Raw genomic sequence first — 26,947 nt, 5'->3', positions numbered from 1 at the left:
CAGCAGGGGATCAGCTGACGTTACTGAACCCCACTGAGACACGGGAGCAAGTATCTCTTTCCGTGTGGACGGCACTTCCGAACTACAACTGGCTGTGTTGAAGCCCAGGAAATAGGAGGGTGTAGGCAGAGGCCTACTGTATTTTGAATGAGTTTACAGCAGGAGAGACTGCCATCCACACAGCAGGGGATCAGCTGACGTTACTGAACCCCACTGAGACACGGGAGCAAGTATCTCTTTCCGTGTGGACGGCACTTCCGAACTACAACTGGCTGTGTTGAAGCCCAGGAAATAGGAGGGTGTAGGCAGAGGCCTACTGTATTTTGAATGAGTTTACAGCAGGAGAGACTGCCATCCACACAGCAGGGGATCAGCTGACGTTACTGAACCCCACTGAGACACGGGAGCAAGTATCTCTTTCCGTGTGGACGGCACTTCCGAACTACAACTGGCTGTGTTGAAGCCCAGGAAATAGGAGGGTGTAGGCAGAGGCCTACTGTATTTTGAATGAGGTGACAGCAGGAGAGACTGCCATCCACACAGCAGGGGATCAGCTGACATTACTGAACCCCACTGAGACATGGGAGCAAGTATCTCTTTCCGTGTGGACGGCACTTCCGAACTACAACTGGCTGTGTTGAAGCCCAGGAAATAGGAGGGTGTAGGCAGAGGCCTACTGTATTTTGAATGAGGTGACAGCAGGAGAGACTGCCATCCACACAGCAGGGGATCAGCTGACGTTACTGAACCCCACTGAGACACGGGAGCAAGTATCTCTTTCCGTGTGGACGGCACTTCCAAACTACAACTGGCTGTGTTGAAGCCCAGGAAATAGGACGGTGTAGGCAGAGGCCTACTGTATTTTGAATGAGGTGACAGCAGGAGAGACTGCCATCCACACAGCAGGGGATCAGCTGACATTACTGAACCCCACTGAGACACGGGAGCAAGTATCTCTTCCCGTGTGGACGGCACTTCCGAACTACAACTGGCTGTGTTGAAGCCCAGGAAATAGGAGGGTGTAGGCAGAGGCCTACTGTATTTTGAATGAGGTGACAGCAGGAGAGACTGCCATCCACACAGCAGGGGATCAGCTGACATTACTGAACCCCACTGAGACACGGGAGCAAGTATCTCTTTCCGTGTGGACGGCACTTCCGAACTACAACTGGCTGTGTTGAAGCCCAGGAAATAGGAGGGTGTAGGCAGAGGCCTACTGTATTTTGAATGAGTTTACAGCAGGAGAGACTGCCATCCACACAGCAGGGGATCAGCTGACGTTACTGAACCCCACTGAGACACGGGAGCAAGTATCTCTTTCCGTGTGGACGGCACTTCCGAACTACAACTGGCTGTGTTGAAGCCCAGGAAATAGGAGGGTGTAGGCAGAGGCCTACTGTATTTTGAATGAGTTTACAGCAGGAGAGACTGCCATCCACACAGCAGGGGATCAGCTGACGTTACTGAACCCCACTGAGACACGGGAGCAAGTATCTCTTTCCGTGTGGACGGCACTTCCGAACTACAACTGGCTGTGTTGAAGCCCAGGAAATAGGAGGGTGTAGGCAGAGGCCTACTGTCTTTGTAATGCGGAGACAGCAGGAGAGACTGCCATCTCCACAGTAGGGGATCAGCTGGCAATGATGAACCCCACTAACACTTGAATGAATGTGTTTGGCTCTGTGGAGACGACACTTCTGAACACCAACTGACGCTGTTGGAGCCCAGGATTAGGCGAGGAGCAGGCTGGGGCCTACTGGATTTTGGCAGGTGAAGGCAGCAGGAGACTTGCCATCTCCACAGCAGGGGAACAGCTGGCAGTGCTGAACCCCACTAACACTCGAACGAATGTGTTTGGCTCTGTGGAGACGACACTTCTGAACACCAACTGACGCTGTTGGAGCCCAGGATTAGGCTTGGAGCAGGCTGGGGCCTACTGGATTTTGGCAGGTGAAGGCAGCAGGAGACTTGCCATCTCCACAGCAGGGGAACAGCTGGCAGTGCTGAACCCCACTAACACTCTAACGAAGGTGTTTGGCTCTGTGGAGACGACACTTCTGAACACCAACTGACGCTGTTGGAGCCCAGGATTAGGCGAGGAGCAGGCTGGGGCCTACTGGATTTTGGCAGGTGAAGGCAGCAGGAGACTTGCCATCTCCACAGCAGGGGAACAGCTGGCAGTGCTGAACCCCACTAACACTCTAACGAAGGTGTTTGGCTCTGTGGAGACGACACTTCTGAACACCAACTGACGCTGTTGGAGCCCAGGATTAGGCGAGGAGCAGGCTGGGGCCTACTGGATTTTGGCAGGTGAAGGCAGCAGGAGACTTGCCATCTCCACAGCAGGGGAACAGCTGGCAGTGCTGAACCCCACTAACACTCTAACGAAGGTGTTTGGCTCTGTGGAGATGACACTTCTGAACACCAACTGACGTTGTTGGAGCCCAGGATTAGGCGAGGAGCAGGCTGGGGCCTACTGGATTTTGGCAGGTGAAGGCAGCAGGAGACTTGCCATCTCCACAGCAGGGGAACAGCTGGCAGTGCTGAACCCCACTAACACTCGAACGAATGTGTTTGGCTCTGTGGAGACGACACTTCTGAACACCAACTGACGCTGTTGGAGCCCAGGATTAGGCTTGGAGCAGGCTGGGGCCTACTGGATTTTGGCAGGTGAAGGCAGCAGGAGACTTGCCATCTCCACAGCAGGGGAACAGCTGGCAGTGCTGAACCCCACTAACACTCTAACGAATGTGTTTGGCTCTGTGGAGACGACACTTCTGAACACCAACTGACGCTGTTGGAGCCCAGGATTACGCATGCCGCATGCAGAGGCCAATGGGCAGCGGTTTTTATGGAGGTTGTGGACTACTACTGATTCTAACCATGCTCCACTTAGGCCTCTGGCTCCACTGTCTCTACTATTTACCCTGGCCTCCAACCCCGCCAGCTACATCTCTGAAGTGGCGTCAGCACAATCTACACTTGTTCCTGTGTTACTGGTGCTCAGTCCCGTCAGTTGATCCCCTGATGTTTGTCCGGCAAGTTCGCCAGCTCTGTCCTCATTCCCACTACTGGTTATGGGAATGTGGACAGAGCAGGAGACCTTGCCGGACACACATCAGGGGATAAACTGATGGGACTGAGCCACAGGAACACAGGAACAAGTGTAGATTGTGCTGACGCCACTTCAGAGATGTAGATGGCGGGGTTGGAGGTCAGGGGAAATAGTAGAGACAGTGGAGCCAGAGACCTAAGTTGGGCACGGTTAAAAATCAGTAGTGGTTTGAATGTTGATGGAGCTGGTGACTTTGCCGTCCACACAGCAGGGGATCAGCTGGCATTACTGAACCCCACTAACACAGGAGCTAGTGTGTTTCTCTGTGCAGACGACACATCTGAGCGACAACTGGCTGTGTTGAAGCAAAGGGATTATAGTTCAGGTGGTAGAAAAATGAACACACCAGCAGACCTGGATACAGTTGCCAACCACTAATTTAGTCTGTAAGAGGAATGGCAAAGTCTTTGGAGATCCAGGCCTTGTTCATTTTCAGAAAAGTCAGCCGGTCAACATTATCGGAAGATAGTCGCGTGCGACGGTCTGTTAGTACACCACCTGCGGCACTAAAGACACGTTCCGATAATACACTGGCAGCAGGGCAAGCCAGCACCTCCAATGCATACTGGCTAAGCTCTGGCCATGTATCCAGCTTAGAGACCCAAAACTTGAAGGGGGAAGAGCCATCTGGGAGTACAGCGACAGGGCAAGACATGTAGTCTGACACCATCTGACGGAAGCGTTGCCTCCTGCTGACTCGAGGCGTCGCTGATGGTGTAGACAATTGTGGTGGGCACACAAAACTTTGCCACATTTGGGCCATAGTGGTCTTGCCTTGTGCTGCGGCGCTGCCTCTGCTCCCTCTTTGTGCAGAGTTTCCTCCACTGCCTCGACGCACAGAGCTGCTTTGTAAAGCACTAGCAACAATGCTGTCGGGTGGAATGGAAAACATTATGGACTGCACCAGTGACTCTTCGTACTCCCGCATTTTACGCTCCCGGTTCAACGTTGGTATGAGCCTTTGTACGCTGTCCCGGTAGCGAGGATCTAGGAGGGTGTACACCCAATAATCAGCCGAGACGAGAATGTGGGCGATGCGGCGGTCGTTTCTCAGGCACTGCAGCATGAAATCAACCATGTGCTGCAGACTCCCAACTGCCAAAGAACCGCTGTCCCCTGTTTGAGGCGTGACCTCGGCCTGCTCTGCATCACCCCACCCTCGCTGTACATACTGAGTAGAGGTTTGTGTACCTCCCTCCTCTGGAGAGATGTCTTCCTCCTCCATCGACTCCTCCTCATCCTCCTCACAAAGTGTCCCCTGCCTAGGCCTTTGTGAGGAAACACGTAGCGCAGACTGTCCAGAAGCAGATGGCATTTGGGACTCCTCATCCTCCACCTCTTCTGAAACCTCATCCCTTAGTGCTTGCAGTGTTTGTTGAAGCAGGCAGATAAGGGGGACAGTCATGCTGACTAGTGCATCATCTGCACTCGCCATCCGCGTGGATTCATCGAAGGCACGCAAAACGAGGCAGATGTCCTTCATAGAGGCCCACTCAATGGTGCTGAAGTGTGAACGGCGCACAGTGCGACTTGTTTGCGCCTGATGCAGCTGGTACTCCATGACTGCTGCCTGCTGCTCACACAACCGCTCCAACATATGTAACGTTGAATTCCACCGGGTGGGTAGGTCACATATGATGCGATGTTCCGGAAGGCCAAATCGTCGCTGCAGAGCAGCGAGGCGCGATCTTGCCGTGCTGGAACGTCGCAAGTGAGCGCACTCTATGCGGACCTTGTGCAACAGTGCAGCAAGATCCGGATAGTCCCTCAGAAAGCTCTGCACGACCAAGTTAAGAACATGTGCCAGACATGGGATGTGTGTGAGGTTGCCTAGGCCAAGAGCTGCCACCAGATTTCGGCCATTGTCACACACTACCAAGCCCGGCTGGAGATTCGCTGGCCCAAACCACACATCGCTCTCCAGCTTGATAGCATTCCAGAGCTCCTGCGCTGTGTGGCTTCGATTCCCCAAAGAAATTAATTTGAGTACAGCCTGTTGATGTTTGGCCACGGCTGTGCTCATATCGGTCGTAACAGGCTCCTGCTCTGCTGTTTCTGAGGAACGAGTAGGAGGAGGAGTCTATGTGTACAGACTGGAGTCCTGCAATCCGTGGCGTTGGAAGAACACGTACAGCGCCACTCTCCAGATCCGTACCCGGCTCCACAACATTGACCCAGTGGGCAGTGAGGGAAAGGTATCGTCCCTGTCCATGGTTACTGGTCCACGCATCGGTGGTCAGGTGGACCTTGCTACTAACGGCGTTTAGTAGCGCATGTTTTATTTTGCCCTCAACATGTTTCTGCAGGGCAGGGACGGCTCGCCTGCTGAAATAAAAGCGGCTGGGCACGTTGTATTGGGGGACTGCCAATGCCATTAAGTCCCGGAAGGTGTCAGTGTCCACCAGCCTGAATGACAGCATTTCAACTACCAGAAGTTTGGCAATGCCAGCATTCAGAGACTGTGCTCGGGGATGGTTTGCCGAGTAAGGGCGCCTTTTATCCCATGCCTGTGCTACCGATGGCTGTGATGGATGGGAACGTGCTGCTATGGGTGTAATCTGACAGGGTCTCCGGACAACAGTGGCAGAGGTTCTTCCTTGGCGATCCTGTGAGGAAGCCGAACCAGCAGTGTGTGAGCTGGAGGAAGAGGGCCCAACACGAACTGAAGAGGTGGTAGGTGGTGCTGTACGTTGGCCTACGTCTTCAGGGTGTCTCTGCAACTCCAACTCGTGCTTGGTGCGCACATGTTTCCACATATTTGTAGTATTGAGGTTGCTGACATTTCTCCCTCTTTTGACTCTCTGATGACACAGCTTGCATTTGACAAAGCAAATGTCATCTGCAACTGTTTCAATAAAGGACCACGCACTGCAACTCTTGTGAGCGCCCGGTTTGCCTTTGGAAGGAGGAATGCTCCTAACGGGTGCCGAAGTGGAGGGTACAGGCAACCAAGTCTTCCCCCTCCCTCTGCCTCCTGTTTTGGCCGGTAGGGGAATCTCTTCCTCCGAGCTGCTCCCACCACCTTCCTGTTGCTCACGCCATGATTGGTCAAGGACCTCATCATCTTCCCTCCCCTCTTCAAACAGCTGCTTCTCCGGGGTTGTCTCGCCAGCACCGTACGCACCAGAAAGTGGCAACTGAGTCTCGTCATCATCTGATGCGTACTGAGGTGTGCTGACCATAGGCACTGGCCCACTCGCCTCTTCAGATTCAGAGGGACAAAGAAGTTGCGCATCACTGCATACTCCCTCTTCTTCACATTCAGGAATGCTGCTTGGCTGGCCCCCTCTTTCCAAGCCAACAGATTCCGAGAACAGAAGTAGAGACTGTGATGGCTCCTGTCCATGTCTCTCTGACTGCCTGGGCACTTTGGCAGGTGGTGAAGAGACAGATGGTTGCTCTTCGGTGCTCTGACCCTGAGAGGATGCGGAAGTAATTGAAGTCGATGCGTTAGCTGCCATCCATCCGACAACGGCTTCAATTTGTTCCTCCCGCAGCAGTGGGGTACGTTGAGGTCCTACAAAGCTGCGCATAAAGGACTGTTGCCTGCTAAAACTGGGGGATGCTGATCCACTGGTGCCCGCAGCAGGCCCAGAATCCCCACGTCCTCTACCTGTAGAATCCCCACGTCCTCTCCCTGCAGAATCCCCACGTCCTCTCCCTGCTGAAACTCCACGCCCACGCCCACGCCCACGCGCCTTACTCCCTGCCTTCTTCATCTTGCAAGACTGCTTAAGATAGGCAAAAAAGTACAAAGGGGGGCCTTAGTGTGCTTATTCCTGAACAGCTGGTTACAGGTACAAGAAACACTAATTTTATGAAGTGTGTGTGTGTGTGGACTAGACTTTAATAGGAGCTGATGTGGCCTACACAAGTTCAAAATGTAGTGTTTGGTGAACTTTTTTTGTGGTTTCTTTGTTGGAAACAAACTCAAAGTATGTGAACAAAGAATTGAAACTGATAGTATCACCAACTTTTTGGAGCTATTACAATGCAGGCAGGTAACCTACAATGCAAAAGATGAGGCTCCAAAAAAATTGGGTAATACTAATCTGGCTGCGCCGGCAGGGCACAAGCCAGAAAAAAAGGCTCCTCTATCTACTCCTATATAGTGTTTGCAACCAACCAATGTTGATGGATACGGATGGATGCACACTAATAGGAGAAGAAAAAATGAGCTGCACTCAAAGACAAATATGTGTGAGGCAGTGACGCACGTTGAGCGTCCTACAACCAGACGTAGCTGCAGGACACTCTACTCAGCGTGAGCTGCACTCACACACAGTCAGAGGCCTCTCAGACAGCCGTCAACAGTGCAGCTAAGTGGGCACTGGCACTGACAGGCTGCAGAAAGGCTCCGCTGTGTACTCCTTTATAGTGTTTGCAACCACCGTAGATGGAGACGGATGGATGCACACTAATAGAAGAAAAAATGAGCTGCACTCAAATAAAAATATGTGTGAGGCACTGACGCACGCTGAGCGTCCTACAGCCAGACGTAGCTGCAGGACACACTACTCAGCGTGAGCTGCACTCACACACAGTCAGAGACCTCTCAGACAGCCGTGAACAGTGCAGCAAAGTGGACACTAGCACTGAAAGGCTGCAGAAAGGCTCCGCTGTCTACTACTAGTGTTTGCAACCAACGTATATGGATACGGATGGAAGCACACTAGATTGAAATTATGTAAAAAATGCAGCTCAAAAAATAAAAGATGTATGAGGCAGCAGTGATCACACTGGGTGGCCTACAGCCTGACGTGGCTGCAGGACCCACTCCACAGCGTGAGCTGCACTCACACAGCCCTTGCAGACAGCTGTGAACACTGCTGCTAGGGCAAAGAAGGCTACAGTGGTGGTTTATGTAGCCTGGGTAAAGCACTAGATGTTTGGTGGAATCGCTATTTCTAACTGTCCCTCACAGTCTTCTACAGCAGCCTGTCCCTAACTGAATTCACAGCAGAGTGACCAGAAATGGCGGCTGCGGTGGCTTTTATAGTGCATCATGACATCATTTCGGCAGCCAATCACAGCCATGCCAATAGTTAACATGCCTACATGCCTAACAGGATGTGCCCACACTTCGGAGGATTCCCATTGGCTTAATCAAAGCAAGCAGGCTCATAGCATGATGGGAACTTCCTATTCCGATTCCGATTCCGGAATCCGATATGACAAAAGTATCGGAACTAAGTATCGGAATTCCGATACCGCTAATATCGGCCGATACCCGATACTTGCGGTATCGGAATGCTCAACACTAGTTATATGTCGTCCAGAATTAGCGGAATTCGTCAAGTACAACAAATCACACAGAATTGATTGCCCTGTGCTCTGCCTGGGATTTATACAAAAGGCTGTAATAGAAACTGGTGTGGGGTAACAGATATCACCAAGTGCCAACATCACACAAAAACGTAACTTTCATTAATTATAAAAATAAACTAATATATACTAATATATACACTGTGAATTACAAACCACATGTGCAGGAGTATGGAGGGCCAGGAGTAATAGAACTACAAGATTAACCTCTTTATTCCTGATTTTGCATGTCTGTATAGGACACTACTGGACATACACTGGGAAAATAAGTATTTGATGCAATGAAGAATTTGCAAGTTTTCCCACCTACAAAGAAAGAAGAGGTCTGTAATTATTATCGTAGGTACACTTCATCTGTGAGAGGTATAATTATGTGCTTAATTGTAAAACACTGGGCAAAACAGTCACTGAAAAAGACCTGGGTGTATGGGTGGACGACAAACTCACATTTAGTGGCCAGTGTCAGGCAGCTGCTGCAAAGGCAAATAAAATAATGGGATGCATTAAAAGAGGCATAGATGCTCATGAGGAGAACATAATTTTACCCCTATATAAGTCACTAGTGCGACCACACTTAGAATACTGCGTACAGTTCTGGTCTCCGGTGTATAAGAAAGACATAGCTGAACTGGAGCGGGTGCAGAGAAGAGCGACCAAGGTTATTAAGGAACTAGGGGGTCTGCAATACCAAGACAGGTTATTACACTTGGGGTTACTTAGTTTGGAAAATCGAAGGCTTAGGGGTGATCTTATTACAATGTATAAATATATGCGGGGACAGTACAAAGACCTTTCTAATGATCTTTTTACTCTTAGACCTGTGACGGGAACAAGGGGGCTTCCTCTATGTCTGGAGGAAAGAAGGTTTAAGCAAACTCACAGACACGGATTCTTTACTGTAAGAGCAGTGAGACTATGGAACTCTCTGCCATATGATGTTGTAATGAGTTATTCACTACTAAAATGTAAAAAGGGTCTGGATGCCTTTCTTGAAAAGTATAATATTACAGGGTATATACACTAGATTCCTTAGTGTTGCGTTGATCCAGGGAGCTAGTCTGATTGCCGCATGTGGAGTCGGGAAGGAATATTTTACCCCAATGTGAAGCTTACTGATTGCCACATTGTTTTTTTTTGCCTTCCTCTGGATCAACATGTTAGGGCAAGTTAGGACAGGATATGGGTTGAACTACACTCACTGGCCACTTTATTAGGTACACCTGTCCAACTGTGTGTTAAGACTTAATTTCTAATCAGCCAATCACATGGCGGCAACTCAGTGCATTTAGGCATGTAGACATGGTCAAGACAATCTCCTGCAGTTCAAACCGAGCATCAGTATGGGGAAGAAAGGTGATTTGAGTGCCTTTGAACGTGGCATGATTGTTGGTGCCAGAAGGGCTGGTCTGAGAATTTCAGAAACTGCTGATCTACTGGGATTTTCACGCACAACCATCTCTAGGGTTTACAGAGAATGGTCCGAAAAAGAAAAAAAATCCAGTGAGCGGCAGTTCTGTGGCCGGAAATGCCATGTTGATGCCAGAGGTCAGAGGAGAATGGGCAGACTGGTTCGAGCTGATAGAAAGGCAACAGTGACTCAAATTGCCACCCGTTACAACCAAGGTAGGCAGAAGAGCATCTCTGAACGCACAGTGCGTCGAACTTTGAGGCAGATGGGCTACAGCAGCAGAAGACCACACTGGGTACCACTCCTCTCAGCTAAGAACAGGAAACTGAGGCTACAATTTGCACAAGCTCATCGAAATTGGACAGTAGAAGATTGGAAAAACGTTGCCTGGTCTGATGAGTCTCGATTTCTGCTGCGACATTCGGATGGTAGGGTCAGAATTTGGCGTAAACAACATGAAAGCATGGATCCATCCTGCCTTGTATCAACGGTTCAGGCTGGTGGTGGTGGTGTCATGGTGTGGGGAATTTTTTCTGGGCACTCTTTGGGCCCCTTGGTACCAATTGAGCATCGTTGCAACGCCACAGCCTACCTGAGTATTGTTGCTGACCATGTCCATCCCTTTATGACCACAATGTACCCAACATCTGATGGCTACTTTCAGCAGGATAATGCGCCATGTCATAAAGCTCGAATCATCTCAGATTGGTTTCTTGAACATGACAATGAGTTTACTGTACTCAAATGGCCTCCTCAGTCACCAGATCTCAATCCAATAGAGCATCTTTGGGATGTGGTGGAACGGGAGATTCGCATCAGGGATGTGCAGCCGACAAATCTGCGCCAACTGTGTGATGCCATCATGTCAATATGGTCCAAAATCTCTGAGGAATGCTTCCAGAACCTTGTTGAATCTCTGCCACGAAGAATTGAGGCAGTTCTGAAGGCAAAAGGGGGTCCAACCCCTTACTAGCATGGTGTACCTAATAAAGTGGCCAGTGAGTGTAGATGGAATTAAAGTCTCCCTTCAACCTTAATAACTATGTTACTAGATAGAATCATTAAAAAAAAAAAATTACATAAATAATTTGCATTTTATTGCATGAAATAAGTATTTGATACAAAAGAAAAGCAGAACTTAATATTTGGTACAGAAACCTTTGTTTGCAGTTACAGATGTCAGACGTTTCCTGTAGTTCTTGACTAAATTTGCACACACTGCAGCAGGGATTTTGGCTCCCTCCTCCATACAGATCTTCTCCAGATCTTTCAGGTTTCAGGGCAGTCGATGGGCAACATTGAGTTTCAGCTCCCACCAAAGATTTTCTATTTTGTCCAGGTCTGGAGACTGGCTAGGCCACTACAGTACCTTGAAATGCTTCTGACGGAGCCGCTCCTTAGTTGTCCTGGCGGTGTGTTGTGGGTCATTGTCATGCTGGAAGATCCAGCCAGGACCAACTTCAAAGGGAAGGAGGTTGTTGGCCAAAATCTTGCAATACATGACCCCATCCATCCTCCCTCACTGTTGAGCACCAGCACGCATGCTTTACTTTATTAAGCACATGTGCAACAAGGAGGGAAGGAAGTGTGTAAACATAGTAAGGATCACCGAAAATGTAAAACAAAATAAATTTATTGAAGTACAAATAATCAAGAAGGACAAGTACAAATTAAAAACAATTTAAAAGCCAAAGGGCTAAGATGTATAACAGCTAAAGGTCAGTATAGGGACCATCCAGACTCCTCCACTGTGTAACCGGAGGTGAGCTATAGGTAATAAATACTCAAACTGCGCTGAGAAAACAGATGTTAAAGCAATATTGTAGACAATATAATGCAAAATCACAATCCATGAATATAAATAAAAGCTAATAATACTGAAAAATGGAAACCCTAGAAGAACATTTTAAGGGAATAGGTCAATAATATCCCAAATAAAAAAATGAGGCAGATACTGTGAGAAAGTGACATCCCAAGAGAACAAGGCTGTATAAGACCTGATGGTCAATATGTCAGGTCAAAACCACCCAGTCACAGCATGATGCATAGAGGAAAGAGCAATGTTTTACTAAGCACAATTATACAGTGGTATATAAAATGCAGCTACTGACCTTTGGAGCAGTGGTCACATGCTCTGTGTAGTGGCGACATCTCTATCTCTGCTCTGATAAATGAGTCTTGGTTTGGCAAATGGTAGGAACATGTTAACTGACTACTCATTACCTGCCTGGCTATATTGAGTCACCTATAAACTTTCGTGGAAGAGGGAAAGTGGTATGGGGTTGCTATTCAAGTTGTGGCCTAGGTCTCTTCTAGTTCTAGTGAAGGGAAATGTTAATATGACAGCATACAGACTGCCAAAATAAAAATCTTCTGGACCAAGATATCCACAAGTTGAGTGCAAAGTTCTTTATAGGTTTGGGTAACCTACTTGTGCACCTCACGGTAGTGCCACGTTATATTTCACATGACATCACAAATGGACCCACAGACCCACTCCAAAATCTTGTAGAAAACTTTCCCACAAGAGTGGAAGCAGTTATAGCTGTAAAGGGGGAAACCAACTCCATATTAATGCCTATGTCTCCAGTAGGTGTAATATGTAAGTGTCTCAGTACTTGTACTTGTGTCTGTATAGTGTGGTCACAATTAAAAAAGGTTACACTTTAGTAAGGTTTTGGCACTTAGGGATATTTGTTGCTGAAAGGCAATTTGTATATAATGTATGACAACTTATTATGGAAAATCATCTAAAATGACAGCAACACTTTCAGTAAAAAATTCTAAAAATGTTTTAAATATCGTATTTTTCAGACTATAAGATGCACTGTTTTCCCAAAAAAATTTTGGGGAAAATGGAGGTACATCTTATAGTCGGAATATACTTACAACTAGTGTGGCGGCAGCAGGAGTGGGGCGATTCTGTGGCGGTCTGACGATGCAGGGCAATGATCACACTTTCTACCGAGGCTGGTGCAGCAGGTTCAGCGGTGCTCTGTGGTGCGAGGGCTGCCCTGGCATCTTGTAAAAGCCCGGAGGTCTCTGGGAAAATGCTCAGATTGAAATCTTGGCAACGAGATCTCGGGCCGAGATGTTAATCTGAGCATACACCACCCCGGCCATTTTCCCAGGGGCCACCGCATTGCTTCAATGGATGTGTGGGGCCTCCAGTCTTTCACAAGATGCCTCTGCAGCCCCCACATGGCAGAGCACCACTGCACCTTGTGCACCATCCTGGGATGGGATTTCCCAGACACTACCGCATCGCAGCAATGGATTTGTGGGGCTTCCGGGCTTTCACAAGATGCTGGTGCAGCCCCCGCACCACAGAGCACAACTAACCTTGTGCACCAGCTTGGGATGGGATTTCCCGGATGCCACCACATTGCACAATTGATGTGCAGTGCCTCCGGGCATTCACAAGATGCCGACACAGCCCCTGCACCGCAGAGCACCGCCGAACCTTGTGCACCAGCCTGGGATGGGAGTCATATCGCCAGACCACTGAACACCCCTTCTGACCACGCTACACCAGCGCTGCTGATCCCCTCCCAGTAAGCTGAATAGGGACTGTAAGACAGACCCCCATTTGACACATTAACTCTTTTACCCTATTTTCCTTCTGAAAATTTGAGGTGCAGCTTACAGTCCGAAAAATACGTTAGTTTAGATTCGACAGAAGCTTTATAATATTCTGTCTATAGTATTTTGTTACAGACACCAGAACAATATTCAGGGTTATAGCTCAAAAGAATGGTTCGGCCGACCGTTATCTGAGATGTGTCTTAACCCCTTTGCGACATGTGCCGTACAGGCAGGCAGAATCGCAATCCGTCCATGGCTATTAATTAGTTAACTACCGCTCTCAAACTCTGACAGTCGCATTTAACAAGCGCTTCTGGCTGTCGGGCCGAAAATACAAGCACCGCTGACCCCTGTCACGTGATCGAGGGTCATCGTTACATCGGCATAACAACCAGAGGTCTAATTGAAACCTCTATGGTTGTTGATGCAAGATTTCTATGAGCGCCACCCGGTGCTACACATTTTTGGTATCGCCACAGTCAGAATTGCCTGATCTATCAATAAAAAAGGACTAAAAGGATTAACCTGATCACTAAACGACGTAGCGAGAAAAAAATTGAAAAAGGCAGAATTACATATTTTTGGTCGCCTCGACATTGCGTTAAAATGCAATCAAAACGGGCGATCAAAAGAACATATCTGCACCAAAATTGTATTAAAAACATAAACTCGGTGCGCAAACAATAAGCCCTCACCCAACCCGAGATCATTAAAATTGTAGATACCACGGGTATCGGAAAATGGCGCCTTTTGTTTTAGGTTTTAACAAAGTTTTGAATTTTTTTTCACCACTTAGATAAAAATGAACCTAGATATGTTTGATGTCTATTAACTCGTAATGACCTGGCGAATCATAATGGCAGGTCAGTTTTAGCATTTAGTGAACATCGTAAAAAAAAAAAAAAAGAAAACAAGTGTGGGATTGCACTTTTTTTTACAATTTCACCGCACTTGGAATAATTTTCTCGTTTTTTTTGTACACGATGCGGTAAAACCAATGGTGTCATTCAAAAGAACAACTTGTCCCAGAAAAAACAAACCATCATTTGGCCATATTGACTGAAAAATAAAAAAAGTTATGGCTCTGGGAAGAAAGGGAGCGAAAAACATAAATGCAAAAACGAAAATGGGCTCCGGCACGAAGGGGTTAAAACACCCCTGATTAAGCTCAGATATACATATAGAAATAACTGGTTAAAAGGCCAGGCTGACATGAGTTAATGCTTAGATGAGAAAGTAAGATAAAGAGTAATATTTCATTTTATTTTATAGTATACCTACGCTGTAATGCCAATTTATACCATTAGATGGCAAAGTACATAATATTTTTAGATACTTTATGTTCTAGGAATTAAAAGTTACTAACAGCTGCAAAGAGATCAGTAGAAAAATAATCCAAAATCTGGGCATAGGTTGTAAAGTATTTGGCACCACTATCTCTGACTCCAGGGATTTGTCTTTTCCAAAACAACACTCTTGCCTAAACTAAACAAAATAATCTCATGTATCTTCTTATATATATGCTTGGCAATAGCCTTTTTATTTTGTATTTAGCTGACTTAAACCAATTTAACCTATTCCATGAATTGTAAATGTGGCGCCCCCAGGAGTATGGTCGCCACAGTGGCATTGCCTTCCTCCAGGGAGGGTGATGTCAGGCTTGGAGGCAATGAAGGGTCTCTCTAGCATTTAACCATGTCATGCAACACAGTTCCCACTCCAGGCCAACAGAGGGAGCACTGAACCCAGAACTGAGGGGAGGAGCTGTCTCTGAGGGCCAGGCAGGGAAATGAGTAGTTAGTGTGAGTAGGGCAACGAGTGTAGACATGTGGAGAGAAGCTGGAGGTTGAGCTGAGGATAGAGAGCTCCCTCCCAGTGATAGCGCAAGATCTGGAGCCTGGTCTCCACGGTTGTATGGATACTGAAGGTCCTGCAACAGAAACCAGAGGAATAGGAAGCTGTAAATGCTCTATTCCCAACTAAGACTCGCAGGCACAACAGCAAAAGGTGAGCCGAGAGAGATAGAGGGCTACAGCTGTCTGCCATATGAGGTAAATACAAAATGGAAGAAGAAGGAGGAACTTCAGTGCAACACTGTACTGCATGTACCTCAAGTAAGCGCTAGGAAGGAGACTACACAACCCATCTGATAGAGAGATCCCTGAGTTGCTTCCAGGCTAGCCTGCTCCTGTGCCATCTGTAACCAGGACCCTGGACTGCGTTTGCCAAGTAAAGGTAAAGAAACTGCACCCTGTTGTGTCCTTGCCTCCTTCCTGCAACATTCTCAGCACTGCTACATCTCTGTGCCCAACACTGCACCCTTTTCCTAAACATTCCGTTACACTGCCCTGGGACTAAAGCCCTGCCTGTGGAGGGCTATAATATCACTGCTGCACCACACCATCTGTCCCAGAGGATCTGTCTGCAGCGTCGGCTTATATCTCTATTGCCAAACACCACAGGTGGCGTCATGAATCACTTATAAACTTTATTCCTAACTCAACCCCTTTTACAATGGGCGCCCAGGGCCACGGACCGGGTCACCGCTGCTGTGACACTTCCCTGTGAGATACCGGCCCGGTACCGAGTACCCCACAGCCCTGTGAGGGAGACCCATATAAATCTATTAATATAATTCGTCTTTAAAAAACAGAAAGATTTGCCAAAAGTGGCTACTGTACTGATCATGTGCTTTAATAGCAGCATAAACAGGACTATGGATAGCGATGGACAAACCCGAATAATAAAGTTCGAGATCTGTACTGAAGACCTGCTCGTCAGGCACGGACAACACTAGGAAGTCTGTGCTACTGTTCGGGTTCAGCACCTCGAACACCATGTGTTTAATGTACTGTAATCTATATGACGGCGTGAGGAAAACCTGTGGCTCTGATCTGCGGTAAGATAATTACCACTGGCAAGAGAGCTGCGGTTCCCATGCTGTCAGATGATAGTGTGAGACATCAGCTGTGATCAGAGGTAAAAGTTTACCTCCAGTTGCAGGCATCGGCTGATAAGAGAATACTACTCCCATCAGCCTTAGTCTGCTGTTGCTAATAACAGTGAGAACAGGAGCCACTGATGGGAGTATTTATCAGCTGGCGCCTATGCTATAAATAAATTAAAAGAAATTACTTTGGGTCTATTCTATTTTTGATAACAGCATGCCAAAACTGACAGCTATGGGCTGCAACCTTCAGATGTCAGCTTTATCACGGCTGATTATCAAAAATAGAGGGGGTCCTCAAGCTGTTTTTTTAAATTATTTAAAAATTGGTTTGGAGACCCGGTCATTTTTGACAACCAACCTTGCTAAAGCAGATAGCTGAGGGCTGACACTCTCATGCTGGTAAGGGGCTATGTTTTTTGCACCCTAGCCTAAAAATAGCAGCATGCAGCCACCTCAAATAGGTGCAACTATTACATGCGCCAATTCTGCAATTTGCCTGGCTCTTCCCACTTGCCATGTGGCAGTGGTAAATGGGGTAATATTTGTGGGGTTTATGTCACCTTTGTATTGTCAGGTGATATCAAGCCTACAGGTTAGTAACGAGGAAGCATCTATAGGATGCCTATTAGAGATTAGGTGAAAGACCTGGCTAGTCATTGCTTGCGTTGAGAAACACGTGATGGTGTCTCCACGGGTCTTGATTTACATGTTTTTGCATATTTCCCATAAGGGATGGGGGCAATGCTCTAGCATCACTGCGTTCAGAAACATGTGATGGTGTCTCCGCAGTGTTGGATGTTAATCTCCATGAGTTCATTCATCCTCATTTTTCAGTCTTTTACTAGGCATTGCTCCTACTAGCCAGTTCCTACTCCACACTGATGAGGGGCAATACCCCAAAGCAGCTGTCTGTGGATGGATACCATGTTTTGGCATAGGTGGTTTCCTTCATTGGAGACTGCCCTTCCCGTGGTTGTTCCTTCCCGGTGAAAGACCTGGCTAGTCATTGCTTGCGTTGAGAAACATGTGATGGTGTCTCCGCGGCTCTTGATTTACATGTTTTTGCATATTTCCCATAAGGGATGGGGGGAATGCTCTAGCATCACTGCGTTGAGAAACATGTGATGGTGTCTCCGCAGTGTTGGATGTTGATCTCCATGAGTTCATTCATCCTCATTTTTCACAGTCTTTTACTAGGCATTGCTCCTACTAGCCAGTTTCCTACTCCACACTGATGAGGGGCAATACCCCGAAACAGCTGTCGGTGGATGGATACCATGTTTTGGCATAGGTGGTTTCCTTCATTGGAGACTGCCCTTCTCGTGGTTGTTCCTTCCCGGTGAAAGACCTGGCTAGTCATTGCTTGCGTTGAGAAACATGTGATGGTGTCTCCGCAGTGTTGGATGTTGATCTCCATGAGTTCACTCATCCTCATTTTTCACAGTCTTCTACTAGGCATTGCTCCTACTGGCCAGTTTCCTACTCCACACCGATGAGGGGCAATACCCCGAAACAGCTGTCTGTGGATGGATACCATGTTTTGGCATAGGTGGTTTCCTTCATTGGAGACTGCCCTTCCCGTGGTTGTTCCTTCCCGGTGAAAGACCTGGCTAGTCATTGCTTGCGTTGAGAAACATGTGATGGTGTCTCCGCGGCTCTTGATTTACATATTAGAGATTAGCAAACACTAAAATGGTCAGGTGCATTTTGCTCGAGCCGAGCAATTCCTAATACTCACATGCTTGTTTCAAGTAATGAGCATAATGGGAGTCAATAGGAAAACCAAGCTTTTTTTACAGCAGACTCTACAAAACAGTTTAGTGGTCAGTAAAAATGTTCAAATGGATGAGAAAAGTGCTTAATGGAAGGAGAACAGCATGACTCCCAGATCGTTGCTGAGAACAATGGTGTCATACACAATGGTGTCATACTTTTACTTCACTTAAAGGAGTGACAATAAAACATTCCAAACTGATGAGTAGTTGAATTTTACAGGAAAAAAAAGTGTTAAGAAACATTTTTTCATGTATAATGACATTTATACAAGGCAAAATGTAGAAAGGATTTGAAAAAAAAAATAGAATTTAAGTATACCCAAATTGATATTTCATTAAAAAATAGGACATTTCAGTTTCATTTATGCCATACCTGGAGATGAGCGAATTTGTTCTGAAATCGATCTCCAAACATAAATTTGACACAAGTATGGCACATTCGGATTCGTGATTTGAAACAAGAGCAAAAAACTGGAAACATTCAGTAAAAAGTGTGGGAAAATATTTGCGTTGCCACTAAAGTGTTTTGAGCATTTTGGCTGCGATAATGGTATTGTATGATGAGTACAGGGCACATGTTTGATGAGGGTAGAGGCTTAGCAGAGCTTAGGCTACTTTCACACTTGCGTTCTTTTGTGCTGCGCTGCGTGCGCAGTGTAAACGCACATAAAAAAAGCATCACATCACATTACTACCACAATATATTCAAGGGGTGTGGCTGAGCGGCGGGCGGATGCACTCTGGGCTGACGTCACATGCCATGAGTCGCGGCATTATTCCCACACATGTGAAAGGTAATTTAACGGCTGGAGACATGTATATATTGCTAATACAGACACGTAACCACACTCACTTACCCCCTGAGATGAAGCTAACGCGAAACGCGCGTTGGGGACCGGGATACCCCAGGTCATATGTTCTTAGTATATTCTTTACCTAGGAGCTGTGCACATATGCATTAGGAGTGGTAGCGGTGTATATTACGGGTCCTATGGACAGTTTATTTAGGTACTGTTGCCACTTATCTACCATTCCATGATGCATATGTCCCATTATTGCTATGACGGCATTATCTGTTTATGATAGATGCACAGCAACATATTCATACATTTTTATACTCAATTTATGCCATATAGTAGGTATTACCTTTTGAACTAATTGGAGCACTGCTATTAACCTTCTCACAGCTGCCATTTGTATAACCTCTTGTGTCATCAGCCTAGGGCTGAAACTATAGCTATTCAATAGGACATACTTGTTCCTTATAGGCACTGTACCTTTACATATGTAATTTTACCTGGCTAAGGCAAGTATATTTGCCCTATTGTTGTCTGGCTATAAGCAACACATATAATAGGAGCACTGCTTTATATTTTTATATTTTTGCATGCTCAACTATTGCTGTACCATAGGCACTGCCTACCTGATACAATAGAAGTACATGCTTTGTACCAATTTTTAAACAAGTAAGCTTTAGCCATTTGCTATTATTTACAGTTAAGAGATTGACTCCGTAAATATTTAATAGGACTCAATTGTCCCCCTATTGGTGTTATACCTTTCTATGTCTATGTACACTTTTTAGGGGTCTACTATCACTTTTTGATCATTTTTTGCACATCACTGTGCATGATTTGTGGCAGCAGTTTCGAGATCAAAATCCACAGCATTTACTCTGTTATGTATTGGTTTAATGGTGGTGTCCTTTTTGAATATATTGTGGTAATAAGCCTACAATTGCTTGTTAGCTATTGACATATGTACTTTGTGGTATTATATTGGATATGTATCTCCTTTTAGATTTGTCTATGTCTTTTTGTATTGACCTTAATAAAGCTATGTGGTTTTATGGCTACATGCTTCCTCTATCTTTTTGGATGACATGTTTATTTGGAAGTGCCATTTTTTCTAGGCCACCTAAATAGGATTATCCAACATTTAACTGACTATACGGAACCATAGATGGGTAGTTCTGAAGAGCTGTTCACACATTCTAGCCATGGCTTTGCAGAGTCAGGAGGTGGAAATCTGCACCAATGCCCAAAATTTTTTTAGCTTGGATCTAAGGAAGGATGAAGTACAGTCCAAACAGCATTCTGACCCTCATCATCAGACGTTAGCGTCATCAGATATCTGAGCTCACGCGGACTGTACTGTGCTGTCAGGGCAAGAAGAGGAGAGTGACTCCAAGGACGAGGAATGTGATAACACAGAGGATGATGATGAAGTGTTAGATCCCAATTGGTTTGAACATAGAGGCACACAGCTGAGCAGGTCATCTGAGGAGGAAGATGAAGAGGTTACTTTGCACCTTCTGTCGTAGACATTTAGTGATGCAGCCATGAAGAGCGATGCTTCCTCAGCTACAACTGTGCCTCTCACCAGCAGTGTCCGTGGGTCTGCAGCTCGCATGAGGCCTTTTTTGTCACTGAAAAGGAAAAGCCAACTCACGTAATGTGTATTGATGAGCAAGGTCAGTAATGCTCGTTACTTGCTCAAGTGTAGCTGTACTTGCGGTACTCCGTGAGCGCCGAACATTTCTGATAATATTCCATGGGAGCTCAGGTCAGCGCTCTGCATGTTTGGCGCTCTTTAGAGTGCCAATCAACATTCAGGGATGGTCTGCCATGCACTGTAATGCCGCAGCCATCTTTGTTATGATATTACCGTCATTGGCTGGCCACACATCGTCATCAGGTTTATAAGAGACCTGCTGCCATCCTGCTTATCACGATCACATCCGGAATCAGACAGTGTAGGGAGTGCTACTTCTGAGATAAGGTCAGATTTGGGGGTTTATAAGTTAGTGTGGGTATACCATCACAGAATCCACAAATCCAGCTTTAGCAACAGACCTTCTAAGGACTAATTACAGGGTGTTTAGATTGCAGTGCTAGGTAGGCAGGGGAGTGTATGTGGCTATATACATATTAATGCAAGGCATGCAGGCACTGTATGTGGGTATATAGATATCATTGCATACATCAAAAGGGTCCATTCCATTACTGTCTGCTGTTGCCTCCTATTACATATATTGACTGTATATAACTAGCCCCAGGTATTAGTAGCTAGGAATATTTTTTTGCATCTTAATCCTGATTAATTTATTCCAAAGCAATCCAGAACCCATTTTTGTCTCATTTGCTTATTGACACTGCAGACTACAGTCAGATCCTTTTCATAGTACAGTGTGAAAATCCAGCAATTTTAAATGAGTTTGCCCATCTCAGGCATCACGTCTGAGTGCGCAGAAAAATCTGCCATTTTTTGTGGTATAATAGAATTTTTTTGGAGTGTCTTCTACAATTTTTTGACACCATTTTGCTGCCAAAAAAAATATTTAGCTACAGGGCAGATATTTTACACTGGGTTTTGTCCGCTACACGGATCACATATCAAAATTTTTCCATTTCAGGCCTCCATAAATTTTTTTATTGTGTCATAGCCTACTTATTTATCATAGGCCAAAAAAATACAGGGCAGATATTTGAAAGTTCGGTATCTCTGTCAGATGCCTTATCTACAAATTGTGATATTTCAGGCCTCCATTCCACTGTATTTGCTGTCATTTACCCTAGTTCCATACACTATTTGGGGGTAAAAAATTAAAAAATACAGGCCACATATTGAACAATGTGGTATCTCCGACAGATGCCTGATCTATTTGTCGGCTACAAATTGTTTCATTTCAGGCCTCAATTTCACTGTATTTGCTGTCCGTTACCCTAGTTGTATGCACTATTTTGGGGTAAAAAATAAAAAGATACAGGCCACATATTGAACAGTGTGGTATCTCTGTCAGATGCCTGATCTATATGTGGGCTTCAAATTGTGGCATTTCAGGCCTCCATTCCACTGTATTTTCTGTCTGTTATCCTTTTTCTTGACACTATTCTGGGATAAAAAAAATACAGGCCACATGTTGAACAGTGTGGTGTCTCCGTCAGACGCCTGATCTATCGGTGGGCTAGAAATTGTGGCATTTCAGACCACCATTCCTCTGTATTTTCTGTCTGTTACCCTAGTTCTATATACTATTTTGGGGTAAAGAATAAAAAAATACAGGCCACATATTTAACAGTGTGGTATCTCCATCAGACGCCTGATCAATCTGTGGGCTACGAATTGTGTCATTTCAGGCCTCCATTCCACTGTATTTGCTGTCTGTTACCCTCGTTCTATACACAATTTTGGGGTAAAAAGTAAAAAAATACAGTCCACATATTGAACACTGTGGTATCTCCATCAGATGTCTCATTTATCTGTGGGCTACAAATTGTGACATTTCAGGCCTCCATTCCACTGCATTTCCTGTGTCTTACCCTATTTATTGACACCAGTTTGCTAAACAAAAAATACATTTCTAACTACAGTCCAAATATTTTAAACAGTGGTTTTCCCGCACACAGATCAAATAGAAGTGTTCGCTCCCAATTCAGCTATTTGTAGTGAACTTAGAAAATATTGTAGTCCATTTAAAATGGGTAATGCGCGTGGCAAGGGACGTGGAAGTGCACATGATGGTGGTGGTGCATGCAGAGACCAACGCCATGGGCAAGCTGAAATTGTGCCACAACAAACACCGACATCTTCTCGCATGACCTTCCTGTCCAAATTCATAGGGGACCACAGAACAGCACTATTGAAACCAGAGCAGTGTCAAAAGGTTGTTGGTTGGATAGCTGATAATTCTTCCAGTTACTTTTCCACCACTACCAGCACCCTGCCTTCCACACGGTCAAGTCTTAGTAGCTATGAGTCTGGACTGCATATTCCTCACCCTGATCCTTCTTCCTCCCACCATGCCGACTACCAGGAGACAACTGATCCCACACTTGGACACTCTTTCACTTTTCCATTTATAGATTCGGGCCTCTCACCCAGTCCACTTGAAGCCAGGCAAGATGAGATCGCATGTAGCGATGCCCAAATATTTGAGCTGCCACGTTCACACGAAGGCAATGGTGGGATGTGTCACAACAGGTGGACGATGATGAGAAACAATTGCCAGAAAGTCAGGAGGAGGAACAGTGTGCGGAAGTGTAAGCTGAGGTGGTGGATGATATAGTAACTGACCCAACCTGGCAGGAGAACATGCAGAGCGAGGACAGCAACACGCAGGAGGAGGGAGGTGTAGCACCCCAACAGGCAGGAAAAATCAGTGTGGTGTCCACAGACAAGATGGACAACCATTCCTTGTAACACCAACACGATGGAAGTTGGCAGTACAACTACGAGGTCTTCCCAAGTCTGATTGTTTTTAAAGACTCTGCCGATAACCACAAACAGGACATTTGCACCTCCTGCCATGCCCGCATCAGCAGGGGTAGCAAAACTACCAGCCTGACTACGACCAGAATGATCAGGCACATGGCAACAAAGCACCCGACTTTGTGAGCTGAACGCCAGGCTCCAGAAACAGTGTCTGTGGGTGAAAACACTGCTTCTTCCACTCTTGTGCGTGCAAGCCAATCCCCTGTCCACGTGACATACGAAGATGCCTCCTGCCCTGCACCTGTCACTGCCCACACTCAACTACCACCATCATCAAGCACATCCACGTCCTTGTCCCAGCGCAGTCTTCAGTTGTCCATACCCCAGTCATTGGAGCGCAAGTCTAAATACGCAGCCAATGCCCCACAGGACACAGTAATAAATTCACACATTTCTCATCTGCTTGCGCTCAAAATGTTGCCTTTTAGGCTGGTGGATACAGAAGCTTTCCACAACCTGATGGCAGTGGCTGTCCCAAGGTTCTTGGTCCCCAGCAGCCACTGTTTCTCCCGGTGTGCCATCCCGGCATTACACAAGCACGTGTCCCACAACATTACCCATGCACTAAACAATGCTGTTACTGGGTAAGTCCACCTAACCATAGACACATGGACATGTGCTTGTGGACAGGGACGCTATACCTCACTGACGGCACACTGGGTAAACCTAGTGGAAGCCAGGATCCAGAGAGACCTTGGGATGGAACATGTCCTCCCGATGCCGAGGATTGCAGGTCCTATCTCAATCAGTGTTGCCAATACAGTTTACAGCTCCTGCACTTCAACCTCAACCTCCTCCTCTTCAGCCTCCATCTCCAAAATGACCACATCAATCACAAGCTGGAGCAATGCAGCAATGCCTCATCCAAGTGGCAACAGGCTGTGCTGAAGGTAATATGCTTAGGTGACAAACCACACAATGCTGAAGAGTTGTAGACAGCTCTGAAAGAGCAGGCAGATGTGTGGCTGACACAGCTGAACCTACAGCCAGGCATGGTCGTGTGTGACAATGACCAGAATCTGGTAGTGGCTCTGACGTGAGGTGAGCTCACACATGTACCATGCCTGGCCCATGTGCTTAATCTCGCTGTTCAATGATTTCTCACTCAAAACCTACCCGGAGCTGCTGGATCTGCTTGTCAATGTACGTCACCTGTGTGCCCATTTAGAAAGTCAGCTCCAGCTTCCACCACACTTGCTTCAGTAGGATTTGAAGATTCCGGCCCACGGACTGGTGTGTGATAGCCCCACGCATTGAAACTCAGCACTACACATGTTGGAAAGGATTTGTGAGTAGAAGAGGGCAGTTGTTGACTTACTGCATCAATAAAGCCATCGGTTTTTAGATCAGACTCCACACATAAGACCTCTGGAGTGGACATAGATGTTAGACAAATGTATCATCCACCAAAACTTTGAGGAGTCCACCAAGATGGTGAGCGGAAATGAAGCCATAACTAGCGTCATCATCCCGTTTTTCTGTCTTCTGAAACCCTCTCTGCTCACAATCAAAGAGCATGCATTGCAGGCTGAGCATGATGAGATTGAGCAAGGAAACATACAGGGAGAATACACACAGCCCAGCCTCATGTCATCCCAATGTGCATTGGTTGACAAGGAGGAAGAGGAGGAGGAGGAAAAATAGGATCTACTTTCATGCTCTATAGACGGTACTACAAGCACAACTGTCATACCGTCTGTTCAGCGTGGATGCCTGAGGACAGGGAGGAGGAGGACTAGGAGGAGAGCATGGTTGTGATGGTGTGTGTGACAGAGCAGGAAGGGACTCCAGGCTGAAGATTAATCCAACGGGATTTATTGGGACAGGGAGCATAGACCATAAAATATCAATATCATCTCTTAGAGTCCACACAAAGGGAGAAGATCCAGGGGCGCTACCCGGCAATCCGACGCCAAGAAAATAGAAATGGTCCTAGGGTAAATTCAATGGATCCAGCAGATGAGGGCCACAACACAGTCCCATGTGGTAGCTTCCAGCAATACACACGGTCACTGGGAGCTCCCCTCAGCATAAGATCTCAGCCCTTCACAGGTCACCTCACAACTGACTTAGCCAAAACATGAGTCTATTGTCCAGTGTCCTGGAATTCACCCCTCCATGGTGGAGGGCTCCCACCTACTTTTGACTATGTGGCTAACTTAAGAAGTTTCCAGAAGCTACAAGCTTGTATTGGATAAGTCCTATGCTAAGGAGAATAAAGACAGACTCCCCCCACTGGTTGTTGACTCAGGCCTGATTACATCACAGTCCAGGCACAAAGGCTGGGGGAGGAACATGCTGTTACAACCCCTTCCCCTCCCAATTTGAGTACAGACTAGTAACCGCCACAGGTTACTGGTCAAGTACACTTGGTCATGGCTAACATGACTCATGGCTCCTCCTGTCTGGACAATCCATCAGCATTTTGGTGTTGACTATCTCTTCTTATAGTATTGGGAAGTTGTAGGGTTGAAGGCCGAGCTACATTTTAAATCATCTTTGACTTTAACTCTGCTTCCTGCACCCACAAATTGACATTGTAGGTCTCCAAGATCATTTCCTAGGACAATATCCGCAGGCTGGCCCCTCATCACTCCAACCACACATTGCTTGACCCCAAAGCCAAAGTCCAGTTCCACACTTGCTTTTTGGGATATTCTTACATTGGCCTTCAACTAATTCAATGGTAATCCCAGGTCTTTGCTGTATTGCCTCTGGCCGAACCACTCTAGGATCAGCTATGGTGAGAAATGCTCCAAAGTCACAAAACCCAAGAACTCTCTGACCATCTAGCATGACCTCCTGTAAGTGCTTTCTTTGAGGATTAGAGGTACTCGTGGCTGTTGCCCGCACCACATAAGGTAGGTAATTAGGTAAGTCAATTTGTATGGGTGGCACCTCTTCCTCCGTGGTATTTAGCCGTAAATAATTGATAGGCCGATTTGGTGTGGGGTCATTTCTCATTTGACCCTGAGGGCAGGTGTCTTGCAGATGGGGTTGAGACCGATTTCTCCACTGTACAGCTGGGTATGTGGCCTGCAGATGCCCGGGATGCCCACATCTATAACACCTGCGCTCTACCACTTTCTCTCCTTGTCACATTTCAGAGGTGGAGGCAGGACTTTTTGAAAGGTGATGCACATGGGTATCACAATGAGGTGGTTGTCTAGTGGGACAGCAAACTTCGGGGATTGAAGGACAAGGTACCACAGGTGGTGGGGGGCTGGTAGTTTTTACTCCATCCACCAGTAATTTTTTCCAGTGAGACTTGATGGTGAGATCCTCATCAGCTAGAGCAACAGCTTGCTCCACTGTCACTAGTTTCCTCTCATGCACCCATTCTCGGATCTCAGCAGGACATTTAGCATAGAACTGATCTTTTAGGATGACCTGGAGGAAAATATCCCAAGGTAAGGCCCCCTCTCCCTTCAGCCAGAGATGACAAACTTGTTTGAGCCTGTGGTCATATATCTTGAAAGACACTTCCCCCTCACAGGCTAAGGAACGGAACTGCG

The sequence above is a fragment of the Dendrobates tinctorius genome, unplaced genomic scaffold (assembly GCF_039654945.1).
Source record: "Dendrobates tinctorius isolate UK_male_01 unplaced genomic scaffold, ASM3965494v1 ptg000156l, whole genome shotgun sequence".
Lineage (NCBI taxonomy): Eukaryota > Metazoa > Chordata > Amphibia > Anura > Dendrobatidae > Dendrobates > Dendrobates tinctorius.
This window is presented reverse-complemented; position numbering follows the sequence as displayed.